Consider the following 14,665-nt stretch of genomic DNA (forward strand, 5'->3'; position numbering starts at 1 on the left):
GAAGAAGAAGTGCTGCTGCAGAGTTAGTGCATCAGAGAAAACGAAGAAGAAGAGCTGCTGTGCTGTAGCTTCAAATTTTCGGCATGTCTAGAACAATTTTTACAAGTATAACACGACGTAGCTGGGTGCCGCCGGTGTGCCTACACTCATAGAAAATAATGTATTTGAATTTTAAAGACGTGGCGCAATGTGGCGCGATGTGGCGCGACACGACGCTGCGCTTCTCGTCCGGTGCGCGACCGCTTGAAACGCTGTTTTTTTTTCACCTCCATGCCCAAACGTCTTTGTTTGGGCTTTCGAAAGCGGATGATGTTAGGAAACAGTGGTTGCAATTTATTTTTGAACTCTGTCCCTGAGCATTATAACCCAATTTGCTATTGTGGTCTGCACATTTTACTGAGGACAGCTTCCACAACATGAGGGAGTACAGTGCCTGCCGGATTCGCCCAAAAAGCTTTTGTTGAAAGACGGAGCCAGGGGCGTTGCAGTACTGAAACACCATCTAAGCTATTTGCCAATCACAACGCACTGGGACAGCTAACCAATCACAACACATTTTGTTTTTCGGAAGGTGGACCTTCATCACAGCCGGAACTAATCGAGCCGTTTTTTCCTTGCCTGGGGAGAAAGGTATTTTAATAATGTAAATTTTGTGAAAAATAATGCGTTTTTCGAACCACCAAGCATGAGAGCATGTTCTAGTACACCCCCAAAACAAAATCAAGACTTTGTAAAAGAACATAATAGGACTCCTTTAAATCCCAAATGGCTTTCCAACTGGCTACTACTTTTATTACTTGGATGCAAACTGGAACTCAATCTGAGGAGAAAGCTAGTTCATTGGACAGTGAAGTCTGTTATCATATTGCGGCTAATCAAATTGACTGATACTTTTGTTGCTCTGCTATTGATTTGATTTGTCTGCTGCAGGACTCCCTCCCTCAAAACAAGAGATGAAAGTGTCTGGTGGGTAAAGATCATTCCAAGGTCAGTGGTGAGTGATTCGGTCCGTCCCAAGCCCTGTGTCAGTCTTTTTGGCAACTCTTCTGCCTCTTTCAATCAGGCAGCCGGCTGCCACCGAAAACCATGGCGGCTGATTCCTTGGCTTATCTTGCTGATATGTTTAATCTCCTCATGGGCTTGGTCAGAGGAGGAAGGAGATGCTTGTCATTGTCCAGGGAGGTGAACTCGTGACCTTTTCAATTTCGGCCTTCGCTTCAAAGCCCTGTCCGTCCAGGCAGCCGCACGTCCCGGGCACAAAGGTGCCATTTGCTTTTCATTTCCTGCCCGATAAGAGCGGAGAGAAAACATTGTATATTGTAATGCTCTCTCAGCCCTTTGACATCAGTAAAATGGAAGCCCGTGAGAGAGATCGATACAAATTAAAAGCAAATACAAAACCGCCACCGAGAGAAGAACACTAAAACGTTCAGAAAGCCATTGGCTGCTGCTTGCCACTCTCTGACTGAACATTGTTTGTTTGAAGGTTGAACGATGAAGGGATTGAAAAGTAAAGAGAATCAAAGTTGGAGGAAGTAGAAGTGACCTTCAGTGTATCCCAAAACTAAACACATACTCATGTTCTTTATAAGAAATTATCTTTATGCTGAAAATTTTATTTTGACATTTTATTTGAAAATGTATTACAAAATATTATTACAAAATATAAAAATTTCAGGGGATAGTTGAACAGCTAAACTATCACCTGCATATACGGTACAGAATGTATAAACTATCGTTCAAGACTTTCAAGTCTGTAGTAAAGTTTTTTATGCTCACCAGTTCTGCATTTATTTATTTTTAAAAATACAGTAAAAACAATAATATTGTGAAAAACTGTTTTCAATTTAATATATTGTAAAATGTGATTTATTCCTGTGATGGCAAAGCTGAATTTTCAATGTGTTTCAAAGTGTTGATTGCGGCATTATCTGAGCATATTGCATCATATTTCTTTTTACGCGTTCCACAGCGTTGCACATTATAAGCAATCACACTCGATTCTGTTGAGTTTATTAATGCAATGACCAATCAGAAGCGTTCAGATGAGTCAATGCTCTGAGTTTTGTTCAGATGTACGTACAATGTAAGTAAGATATTAATTTCACAGTGTAGGCAGCGTCAGTGATTATAATGCGAGTTGTTTGAGAGTGCTTAAACTCATGCTAGACTATTGTCATTGATAATGTGATAATGTAAATTCTTTGCTCGCTTTTGGTATATAAGCTATTCGCTGTTGAAATAACTGTAGAATTTAAACAAAATAATGAAATAATTAGTAACTTACAATGTTTTTATTAAACTGTGATCACGTTAAATATAAATTCAATCGTATTAAAATATTTTATGACATGACACTAAAAAAGAGCGGTTTATGATGTGCATATTTAATAGATTACACTAACATTAGGCTACTTTTACCTGGAGGTGATTCACTGCCTATGTTGAATCACCTGAAGTGGTTTCTCAGTCAGTAAAACAAACAAGAACACAGAGACCAAACTGTGCTGGATGAAGTGGACAATCAACTACAAACAACTGAAACAAAAGACTACATTTTGAAAGTTAACTTTAACAAAATTAAGATGAGTCCTGTGAATAAGAGGCCATTTACACCTAATTGGTTTTTGTGTGCACCCGCACTGTTTTTCAGTTGTTTTGCTATGTGAACATGCGATGGATGTCTTTGACCATTCCGTTGCTTTTTGTATATATATATAAAAAAAAGATTTTAGATAGAGACACCTTAATTAAAAAAAAGAAATCGTCTTTGTGCGTACCATCTGCTGAAATCCTGCAGGCACCCCTGTTTAGAAGTGTTAATGATTTTCTAGTCCAGATTATTTATTTATTTTATTTCATTTATTTACTTATTTATTTTTTTAATGAACCATCCCTTTAATGGTTCGTAAGTTCCCAGCATGCATTGTAATACATTAGTTGTGTTCAAGGGGTGCTGCGCAGATGGATCAGTGTGAGGCATCAAAGTACCGCAGAGAGCAGACGTTCCATATACTTTCGAAGTGTTCTCGCAATACTTTAATGTCATACACTAATCATTCTGCATGGCACAGCCTCAAGTCGAACACACCTATTATTACCAGTGTTGCCAAATCCAAGGTTTTTCCGTGGAATTTGGCTACTTTTACACTGTTGCTGTGGGTTGTTTTTAGGCCGCCGGTTAAAGCGACTAACCTATTTTGATGGAGGAGAAAACCACAGAAAAACGTGACGGCTAGTTTTAGGCTAATTTTGAATAGCAATTGTTTTGCAGACCTGGCAACCCTGATTGTTATTATTACAGATTATTAATCATTACAGATTACCATATAAAAATATTACGTATGTATCTTTGTTTTGCAAGATGATTTCTCCTTCTGAGGTTAATATGGTGTTTTTAATATTTATTAACTTTACCATAACGTTCCATTTGTTAACATTAGTTTACTACAATAGTTAACATAAACTAACAATGAAAAATACTCCTTAAGCATTTATTAATCTTAGTTCATGTTAGTTACAACATTTCCTAACACATTATTAAAATCAAAAGTTGTATCTGTTAATGTTATATAATGGACCTGAGCTAACATGGACTAACAGTGAATGGTTGTATTTTTATTAACCTTACTGTAAAGTTTTACCAACTATTTAGTAATAAGTTTACAAAAATACTGCATTAAAATTTGTTAGTAATTGAGGATTTTGTTGAACTGAAAATTTGTGGTTTCCTTGACAAGAAAAATTAGGAGAGGGGGCTTGGGGAATGAATCTATGTTCATTATTTCACCAAAAATGAAAATTCTGTCATATTTACTCACCCTCCTGTCATGATTGCATACAAAACTGGATCCCATTGACTTTCATTGTATGGAGCAACAAAACATTCTAAATGTCTGTTTTCCATACAATAAAGAAAGTTTACAGCTTTGTAATGACATGAGGGTGAGTAAATCATGGTTTACTTTTTTGGGGTGAACTATCATGGCTAGTCAAATATTCCCAGTTATTTTACATGATTTGTATTCATTATTGTAAGATACTGGTACTGGATAAAAAGTACCAAGAATGCAAAAGCAATGACATAAGAGAACCACTGTAAATGTGAGGGATCCACAGACAGCAAGTAAGAGGGACAATGATGTTTGCAGGTGTTGTTGTACCTGCCAGAAGCTATCCATCAAAAGCAATGGGATTAGCATCAATACAAATTAAAAAATAATAGTTCAGGAGATCAGCATCCATTATGCTTTGATTTCTGGTGCGGTGACCCGGAGCCTGTTGGGTCAGTGAGGCAGTGAGCGTGAATTCAAGCAGACTCATTGCCAACTTATTGGTCAGTCAATAACCTATTTCATTTAATGTCACAGGCAATGTGGACCAGGAATGTTGACGAGGGCTTGAATGTACCTTGGAAAGAGAGGGAGGTGGGACGGCAGACCCCAGGTGCAGGTACCAGATAAACAGTAAGTGAAAATCCAGTCCCACTGAACATGATACCTCTTGCTCCTTCGAAATTATTGAAAGTGCCTGGCCTCTTATAAAGTGTAGAGGACGTCAACTCCACAAACTAATACCAGTGATTTGGAAAAGCCAATATGCCCACCTGCAATCGCTCTTTAGATGGCCTGGCCTTTGCCTTCGCTTCAGCTCAATCAGGCTCTGCCCTTTACCGCATGCCTGCAAGACTGCTTTCTCCCACGCAGAGAAAGACACAACTAGGTAGGTGCTGATGTTCAAGACTAGCGTCTTTTAGCCTGAACTGTTCATTAGTGGTTTTCAAATTTCAAATGCTATGCTATGTGGTTGTTACAGTGTTCTATATGTATTTTAGCATGTTGCTATGCAGTTGCTATGTTGTTTATAAAGGGTTCTGAGTGGAATTTAGAATGTTGTTATACAGTTGCTAGGGTATTGCTGTGTGGTACCTAAGGCATTTTAAGGATTTTAGCATGTTGCTGTGTGATTTTTTTTAAGGTGCTCTGAGAGGATTTTAGCACATCGCCATGCAGTCTCATATTGTATTCTCATCTATTTTATGTTTGCACTCATTATTGTAGGATATTGAGTATGAAAAAGTAGCAGGGTGTTACTATGTGGTTGCTAAAGTGTTCAGAGTGGAATTTAGCATGTTGCTACTGTATGTGTTTGCCAGGGTGTTGCTATGTGGTTGCTAAGGTTTTCTAAATGGATTTAGCACATTGCTATGCAGTTTCTTGGGTGTTCTGGGTGGTTGCCAGGGTGTTGCTATGTGGTTGCTAAAAAAGAAAGACAGCTAAGTTGTATGTTCAAGTCTATCATCCTTTGGCATTACCTTTTCATTGGCTTTTTTTTTTTTTTTTAATCCTAAAAAACCCGAATTTAAAATCCAAAAAGCCGCAAATAAAGTGGCTTTTTTTTTTTTTTTTTAATCCTACAAAACCCGAATTTAAAATCCACAAAGCCGCAAATACAGGACCTCCCATCAATAGTGTGCGGACTAGGGCAGTGACAATAACATTTGAAGGTGCGTTCATGTGCGAGCCCGGTCACTTTGATGCCCCTCCAACAGTCAATAAAGCATTTCATCTTGGAGCTTTAGAGGGGTCGATCGCACCGATGTTGTGCCCAGGAGTTGCAGCATGTGGGAGAGCTGTCCGGCCCTGATAAAGCATTCATTTCCCAGTCCCCTTTGTCTTCAATTTGGATAGAAGCAAAAGGCCCCTGGACCATTTCAATAATTCATCTGTGTGTTTAATGAGCTCCAGTAATCCGCAGTGGTGAGCAACGGCAAACTCAGTGCCTCGCAGTGCTCTAAAATGAACACGATTAGAGGATTACTCCCACACATTTCTGTATTCATGCGCTAATTTACAAACATGACAATATCGTTCCACTGGTTTGGCTGCTATGGCAGCTTTGAAAAATTTGAGCCAGCACTTTTTTATTTTTAATCTTGCCATGGCAGAATTTTCACCAGGGGTCTTTTTAGGCCCCTCAGTAGGGCGTCACCCTCCAGTCCAACACATGCACGAGTTTAACCTGCACATCTAAATCCTTCTAAAATCAAAGTAATTTTTTTCACCTGATTAAAAATATTAACAATGGATATTTTGTAATCTTTTAATAAGCTTGTGTTTGTATTGCGCTTGTTTAAAAATTACAAAGATTGGTATGCACTATATATATTTTTTATTATTATTTAAGTTAAAGCAAGAGATAAAAAGCAATTGGATTGATTGATTATGATCACCTGATGTTTGTTGTTTTCTATAATCACTGAGAAACAAAGAATTGTTATACTGATGAAGGCAGATAGCCGAAAGATCAGTTGTTAATTTTAAAATATAAAAAATAATAATAATAATAATACAAAAATAGAGTGCATTCTAATGTCATTTTTGAACATATATAGGTCTTGTCACCTAACTACTGTACCTGGGAGAGTATGATGAATGCATTGATTGGAAAAGTGCTCCTTGTGGAAACAAGTGCCAAACAGGGAGAGAAAAATGTCAGTGCAGCTGAAATAAAGCTGAAATAAAACACTCTACTACTAGAGTGTAGTAGTCCATCAAACATCTTCATCCCTCGCCTTCCCCTGACCTTTCTCTCTCTTTCACTCCACACAAGGCCACACACTGGCAATTAATCAGATGAAATCTGTCTGGTTCTCTCTCCAGTCAGAGGAAGACACTGCCAGACTCTCACAATGCCTCCTGTGTGTATGAGAGAGGGTGAGGGAGAAATGGCAGGATGTGCTGGAGTGAAATAAGGAAAGAAAAGGTATGACTGATTCTGATTCACACTTGACTTTAATATTAAGTTTTTTTGAAAAATGTCAGCAATAAAAAAATAGTAATAAAACCTTTCAGTTATCACATTTTCACTATGATGGTCCATTAAATGGTGGGCCGGTCTCCGTTGGGAGAAAACCGATCCAGTTCTTGAATACATTTGCATTTCATTGATACGTCTGAATCTCTGAGAATAAAACCACAAAAAAGAACACGTTATGCTTTACGTCAAGACAGTCAGTCACTTTACAAGATGTGCTGTTCAGTCTTAATTATATTTCATAAAGAATTAATATCTTCATTGTAATTTCCAGGCTTTTCTATAAAAAAAAAGCTTTTTATGTGTCAGTTCTGAACCTTTTTAAACAATGTAATAATTTGTACCTTATTTTTGTGATGTTTTCAAATTCGTTTAACATGTTTAAAAAATTTCGGGAGGAGCACGTGTAGATAATTAACACGGCCAATCCATCATCAGTAATTACACCATCTATCCAACCAGCACGAGAGAACCCCTATAAATAATCAAAGCAGTCTTACCTTTTGCCATTTTACCACAGACCCAATTTCCCGTCCAACAAAGAGACCTATACTGGGGATTTTTCAAATCCTCCGCCGCAATTTGCCGGCCCCACCGCTTCCACATCAGAGGATATAGACGGAATAGACATAATAAGTTTCACGCAATTCTTCTGGCAGGATCAATTCATTTACGGAAATATTTCACCATTCACTGGCGCGCTCACTCAGAATGGATCTAAAACGCAACTGCCCTCGTGTTTTGCCACAGGACAGCAATCGTGAGTAAATTTTCCGTCATCTTTTTAGGACTGTAATATGAAGAGTGTGCAAAGTAAATATCTTTAGCAACAGTGTGAAAGTGAATAGCACAATAACTGCAAGCACAATAACTGCAAAATTAACGTTACCGGTATATACATGTCTGTTGGTACAATATGGGTCACATGACTAAACATGCGTCATTGTTTTCAAAAGCCTCCGTTTCCACAGTCCATACTACAACGTGAAAACAGCATTTTCAAATTTATCTGCTCTGGAGAGCGTTTCAAAAGCTCTGTTTTCCTGGACTCCTTGTCATAGTGTGGATGGAAGGCCAAAATGAGAGGAAAAGATGCGTTTTCTCTTGTGAGGCTTCCTCCGCTAGCAGTGCAGGCTACACAGTCTCTTCAGGACGTCACAAACCCCACCCCCTTTCCATGGCCTACAGCTACAGCAGCTGAAGCAAACGTGAGGCTGCTTCCATTTGTAACACAGGCCCACATCTCTTCCGCTTCCTCATGCTACTAATAACCATTTTTCTGTTCAGTTGCCTCCAGCTCCCGTAGCAGATGCTAGCGTGAGCACGCCTCCGCTAGTGGCACAGACCCATCCACAGCCCTCTATTTCCCCCTCAATCTTCCACTCCTGGAGTCGTCCCAAGTGTGAGCATGCCTCTGCTAATGGCGCAGGCCCTGATGCCCGCCATTCCCCCTCAATCTTCCGCTGCTGGAGTCGTCCCAAGTGTGAGCATGCCTTCGCTAATGGCGCAGGCCCCGACGCCCGCCATTCTCCCTCTCTTTCCCCCTTCTTATTCTGCCCCTGGAGCCGTCCCAAGCGTGAGCACGCCTCTGCAAGCGGTTCCGGCGGCTACCTTTGCGGCATGCTCGCTGTTCCTTCTCTTTATCTTCAGCCACGCCCCTACTCATCCCTCCGAATGCTCTCGCCTTGGAACCACCCCCCGTAGCCAGCAGAATCAGGACACAGATTTTGTCAGAAGTTCAGACTGTTGGCACCAGAGGCGGAACCACTCCCAACCCCAGTCCCTCCCTATTCAGAGCTGATATTCCCGTAAACCATCCACTGAAACCTCTCCTCGAAGCTTCCCTCAATTCTATCCTACAAGCTGTCTCCCCTAGGACCCCCCAATCTTATCTAACAGCATGGAAATGCTTTAAAGCATTTCACTCTGCTTACAACCTGCCGTTCCCTGACTTTTCCTTGCTCGCCATCACCTCGTTCATCTCTCACCTCAGCATCAAGAAAAACCTACAAATCAGCTCCATTAACGGTTATCTAAACGGAATCCAAATTTTCCACAAACTCTTATACGGTTCACCCTCACCCCAGATAGCCAATTCTCAGACCTCCCTACTCATCAAAGGTATCCAAAGAGCCCATCCCACTCGCCCAGACACCAGGCAACCCATTACCTTACAAATATTGACCAAATGCATTTCTACCCTCCGCAGAGGTTATCATTCCATTCACACCGCCCGCACGCTTGACGCTATGTTCATCCTGGCATTCTTTGGTTTTCTCAGATGCTCTGAGCTCGCAATCACATCTGGCTTCAATCCAAACACCCACCCCACTATTTCCGATCTAACGGTGCTGGATGATGAAACCATCTCTTACTTCATCAAGCAAAGTAAAACAGACCAGACCAGGAAAGGCCATTTCATTTTCATTTTCAACCTCCAATCACCCATACTACCATACCAGGCCCTCCTAGCCTTCATCCAGCTCAGGAAATCACAGTCCTAAAAATATTGACTAAATGTATTTCCACCCTCCGCAGAGGTTACCATTCCATTCACACCGCCCGCAGGCTTGACACCATGTTCATCCTGGCTTTCTTCGGTTTTCTCAGAAGCTCTGAGCTCGCTATCACATCTAGCTTCAACCCAAACATCCACCCCACCCAACCGCCCCATCACTCGTTTCTGGTTTCAAAAGCACCTTAAGTCTGTTCTGCTCCTATCTGGTACCCCAGCTGATAACTTTTCCAGCCATTCATTCCGAATTGGTGCGGCAACCACAGTGGCCCAAAAAGGCCTCTCCCAGCAGCCGATACAAGCACTCGGTCGCTGATCGTCAGAAGCTTTCAAGAGCTACATTCGATCGGACCGCCCCCACATCAAGGAAGCCCACCGAACCCTCATCGGCCGACCCCTTTAACGTCAGTACATCCCCGTTCACTCAAACTTCAGACCCAACATAGCTAATCCCTTTTAACATCACCCAATCCACCTATAATGGCCCATCCCCACTCCAGCCATCCCAGCAGCACCCCACTCCCGCAGGAGTCTTACCTAATTCCCACACTGCTGCAGCAGTGTCCGCTCCCGCAGGAGCCTTTCCATACCTTCCCACTGCCGCAGCAGTGTCCGCTCCCGCAGGAGCCTTTCCATTTCTCCCCACTGCTGCAGCAGTGTCTGTTTCCGCAGGAGCCGTTATATGTATTTACCCACTGCCGCAGCAGTCCGCTCCCGCAGGAGCCATTATATGTATTTCCCCACTGCCGCAGCAGTGAGCTTTTCCATATTTCCCCACTGCTGCAGCAGTGTCCGATCCCGCAGGAGCCACATTCTCTTTTCAAATGCCGCAGCAGTGCTCGCTTTCGTAGAAGCCACATTCTCTTTTCAGATGCCGCAGCAGTGCCCGCTTCCGCAGAAGCCACATTCTCTTTTCAAATGCCGCAGCAGTGCTCGCTTTCATAGAAGCCACATTCTCTTTTCAGATACCACCGCAATGATTCTGCTCCAAGCGATGTCCAGCAAATTTTGGGGGGTTATCAACGCCCTTCTCTGGCTGCTGTCCCGCGCTAAATTGCATCTTTGGGGGGAGCGCTCTGGGTCCAGGCTAAAAGCCGAGCTCTGACCCCTCTCCCCGTACAGGGGGAGTACCCCGGGCTTGAGAGTAATTACCGAGCTCGGAGCCCTCTCCCCGGACAGCACGCCAAATGCATAACCTTTACTCAGTTTATTATATGTGAGTGTGAACTCGTGAAATATAGATTTTTATAATGTGAGTGGTGCTTGTGCTTGAAAAAGTCACTGACTTGATGTTTGGCTGTTCTGGGTAGTTGCCAGGGTGTTGCTATGAGGTGTTGCTAAATGATTTTTAGTGTGTTGCCATGCAGTTCCTAGGGTGCTCTAAAAAGCAGTTGCCATGGTAGTTGCCACTGTGTCCACGGTGATGCTGTGTGGTTGCTAAGGTATTCTGAATTTTTTTTACTATGTTTCTATGGGGTTTTGGTTTTTAGTAGGTCTGTCCTTGACTAAGGATTTTTCTGGTCGACTAGTAGTCGTTCATTTTAAGCATTAGTCGACTAATCGCACGTTTATTAATAAACCATTTAAATAATTATTATGAGCCTTTAATTGCCTACGTAGCCTAACATGCGCTCAAGCGCATGAATAAAGCTTGCCACAGCACACCGGCAGAAGTAATGGTTATGAATGTGTCAGTGAAAAACAGTAAGGAGACTGCATTAACATTTTGATAATTTTATTAACTAGTGCTTTCTTTGTTTTCGGTTTAAGAGATTAAGTCGGCGACATTGACTCGTCATCCCCTCAGTACTGCTGCGCCTGTATGCATGTTTCAGACGGATTACATAATCTGAGAATATTTATTTTACATTTGAATTGGTTCATTTGAAAGTAGACATTTCACTCTCTATAGATATATTTTTCATGTCCGTAAGGTAAAGATATACACGGAGTTTCGCGTCCAAGTTCACAGAGAACGAGACGGCAGAAAGCGCATCCTGTTTGCTTTTATTATTTCACAAAAGCGCGATTTGTTTTTATTGTGAGTGCACACAAATAAACTTAGAGTCTTTACAGATTTGAAAGAGGTATTACTCTTATCTGTATGAGCAAAAATGACCAGTATTTTAAGAGCAAGTGAGCGCACCGGCGCCTCCATCTGTTCTGCAGTGAGTGCGCCACTGTTCAGTTTCCACACTCCGCACAGACACTGTCATGTAAAGTTGCTAATACTGTACTTACATATTTCAGATGATAAGCCATATTTGAGGTCGATGAATGATAGGTGAGCATTTTGATGTCCTGCCGGATGTGTCATGTGTGGGTTCAACGCCATATCTATCTATCTATTATAAATGCATAGTTTTTGTTTTTATTTTTATCTAGCCAAAAACTGTTTACAATTGTACAGCGCTTTGCTACAACACTTGTTGTTTTTAAATGTGCTTAATAAATAAACATGAACTCGAATTTGAAAAAAAAGGAAAAATAAATAATACCTTTAGGGCTTCAGTTTAGTTCTGGCTGAACTAAGTTATTTCTGTGTTTGTATTATTTTTATGAATAAAATGCACTGACTTGAATGGATTCACTACCATTTTGTCTGACCCAACTGAAAGCAGAAGCCTGTTTAATAATGATTGGAGGGATGATAATCTTGCATCAGCTGCTGTCTGGGTTTGGACTCGCTATCCAGCAAAATTCCACAAATTCAACTGGCAGAAGACCTTGAATGGTTTATAAAAGTTTATTTCGCATCCAAGTTCACAGAGAACGAGACGGCAGAAAGCGCATCCTGTTTGCTTTCTTTATTTCACAAAAGCATGATTTGTTTTTATTGTGAGTGCACACAAATAAACTTAGAGTCTTTACAGATTTGAAAGATGTATTACTCTTATCTGTATGAGCAAAAATGACCAGTATTTTAAGAGCAAGTGAGCGCACCGGTGCCTCCATCTGTTCTGCAGTGAGCGCGCCACTGTTCAGTTTCCACACTCCGCACAGACACTGCCATGTAAAGTTGCTAATACTGTACTTACATATTTCAGATGATAAGCCATATTTGAGGTCGATGAATGATAGGTGAGCATTTTGATGTCCTGCCGGATGTACTGTATTACCACATAGACCAGCCGTTAACAATCTGTCCATCACAAACTGCGTGACTTCGCCTGTGGAATTTATTTATTTATTTATTTTTTCCACGACTAATAAAATTTTGGTCGACCAAGCCTCTTCTGGTCGACTAACGATTAGTCGACTATTAGGGGGCAGTCCTAGTTTTTAGCATGTTGCTATGTGGTTGCCAGGGTGTTGCTATTGGGTTTCTAAGGTGTTCTGAATGATTTTAGCTTGTTGCTATGTGGTTGCTAGGGTGTTCTGAATGGTTGCCAGGGCGTTGCAATGTGGTGTTATTCAGCGTATTTAATGGTGTTCTGGGTGGTTGCAAGGATGTGTTGCTATGCGGTTGCCAGGGTGTTGCTATGAGGTTACTAAAGTGTTCTGATTTTTAGCATGTTGCTGTGTAGCTGCTAGGATGTATTGAGTGTTGCTATGTGATTGCTAGGCTGTTCTGGGTGGTTTTTATTGACTCATGAAAAAGTGTTGAAGATTAATACTTATAGTTAGGGGTGTAATTAAAAATATTAAATATATAATTAATTACTAATTAATATAATGATATTTGTATGCTGTAGTTTATATATTTATGTATTTTTTATCTAAATTTAGTCATGTCAAGAAGACCATTTATTATATGTTGATGTGGAGACCCATATTACATTTAAAATACTGTTTATCTAGCTGACTTTATTCAGTAAAGCTATGTCAAATTAGCTTCCTCTATTTCTCTGATGTCCATTGTTTCTTTCAGGTCTAGATAAAGAAGAGCGGTGCTTTCATTCTGCATGCGGTTACACTTTTGTCTGAGACGTTTAGTTCGATGCACCTACGTGTCTGCTTGTGGTCTAATCTAAACACACTCTTCCATGCAAACATGCATGTAAAGAGATGCGCAGCCCCCCATGTGTTGTTGAACGCACCTGTCAGAGCCCATCATGAGACCAGAGCAGGTGACAGATGAAGTCCCTGACACACACACACACACACAGTACACACTGCGGGGAGGTACGAAGTCCTGCACACACTTGCGTTGGCAATCATGCAATGCGACTTGATGAGAGATAGCAGGTCGAGTTGATTGACAGGCCCAATAACAGGAGGTGAAGGCAGCGATGAGGCGACATTGAGAGCAGAAGAGCAGAGGCGTAAGTCTCCACCCCTGACACGTGCATATAAACCCCTAATCACTGACCATGATTAGCTGTCGTCTCTGTAGCTCAGATCGTTAGTGTGAGCGACTCAAGTCTCTGCAGCTTCGTCAGGGACTATTTATAAGTGTACAGCCACACTGCTTCATTATTATAGTCCTTAAAGACAGATCACTTTGGCATGTGTGGCAACTAACGTTTTCTGTTTTCTTCAGTGACGTTAAACTCTGGCTGAGTGTGAAACTAAGACATTGAGACTCATCCAAACCCACTGTATGTGTAACATCAGGTAACATCCATGTTCTGCAACCCAAGAAATGATGATAATGAGAAATTATTAATCATTGTATAACATTTATATTAATCAGTCATGTGTGTGTGTGTGTGTGTGTGTGTGTGTGTGTGTGTGTGTGTGTGTGTGTTAAAATTCACTCTTTTCGTTTGTGTGCTATGTATGGTATGTATTCATCGTGGATATGCAGTTAGTAAAATCAAATATTTAATTAAAATTGTATTGAGTTACACACACGTATTCATTCTGTATAAAATGTATTCATATATATATATAAAATTAATTATTTGAAAAAAATATTACATTTTATTTATTATTTTATTACTTAAATTATTTTTATTTTTCCATTTTATAATTCTATTTATACCATTAAATAATTTTTTTTTTGTTTTTTTGTAAGAGCACTGTTTAAATGTCCTTTTTATCTAAAGTATATTATTAGCTCAAATGTAGTGGTGAATTATGCCTTCAGATATATTTATTCTTACAGGACCTCATTTGAATTCCTTTTTTTATCTGCTTTAATTATATTCAGCCATCTCAGTAGCATCATTAAGTCTTTAACCCTGCTTGTAAATTACCCATTTAGCGTCTACATGGTCGTTGTTAATCAGTGTTTATGGTTCCTTGTTAAACATGCAGGTTCATCTTAACTAATTAAACTGTCTTTTCTGAGCTCAGATCTACTGTGCACTTTTATTGTTCATGCGTTTAAGGTATTTAAAGGTGACAGAATGTATGTCTTTATGTTCAAGATAGCTGTCATGATAAAGA

The sequence above is a fragment of the Sinocyclocheilus anshuiensis genome, unplaced genomic scaffold (genome assembly GCF_001515605.1).
Source record: "Sinocyclocheilus anshuiensis isolate Anshui unplaced genomic scaffold, SAMN03320099.WGS_v1.1 scaffold78, whole genome shotgun sequence".
Lineage (NCBI taxonomy): Eukaryota > Metazoa > Chordata > Actinopteri > Cypriniformes > Cyprinidae > Sinocyclocheilus > Sinocyclocheilus anshuiensis.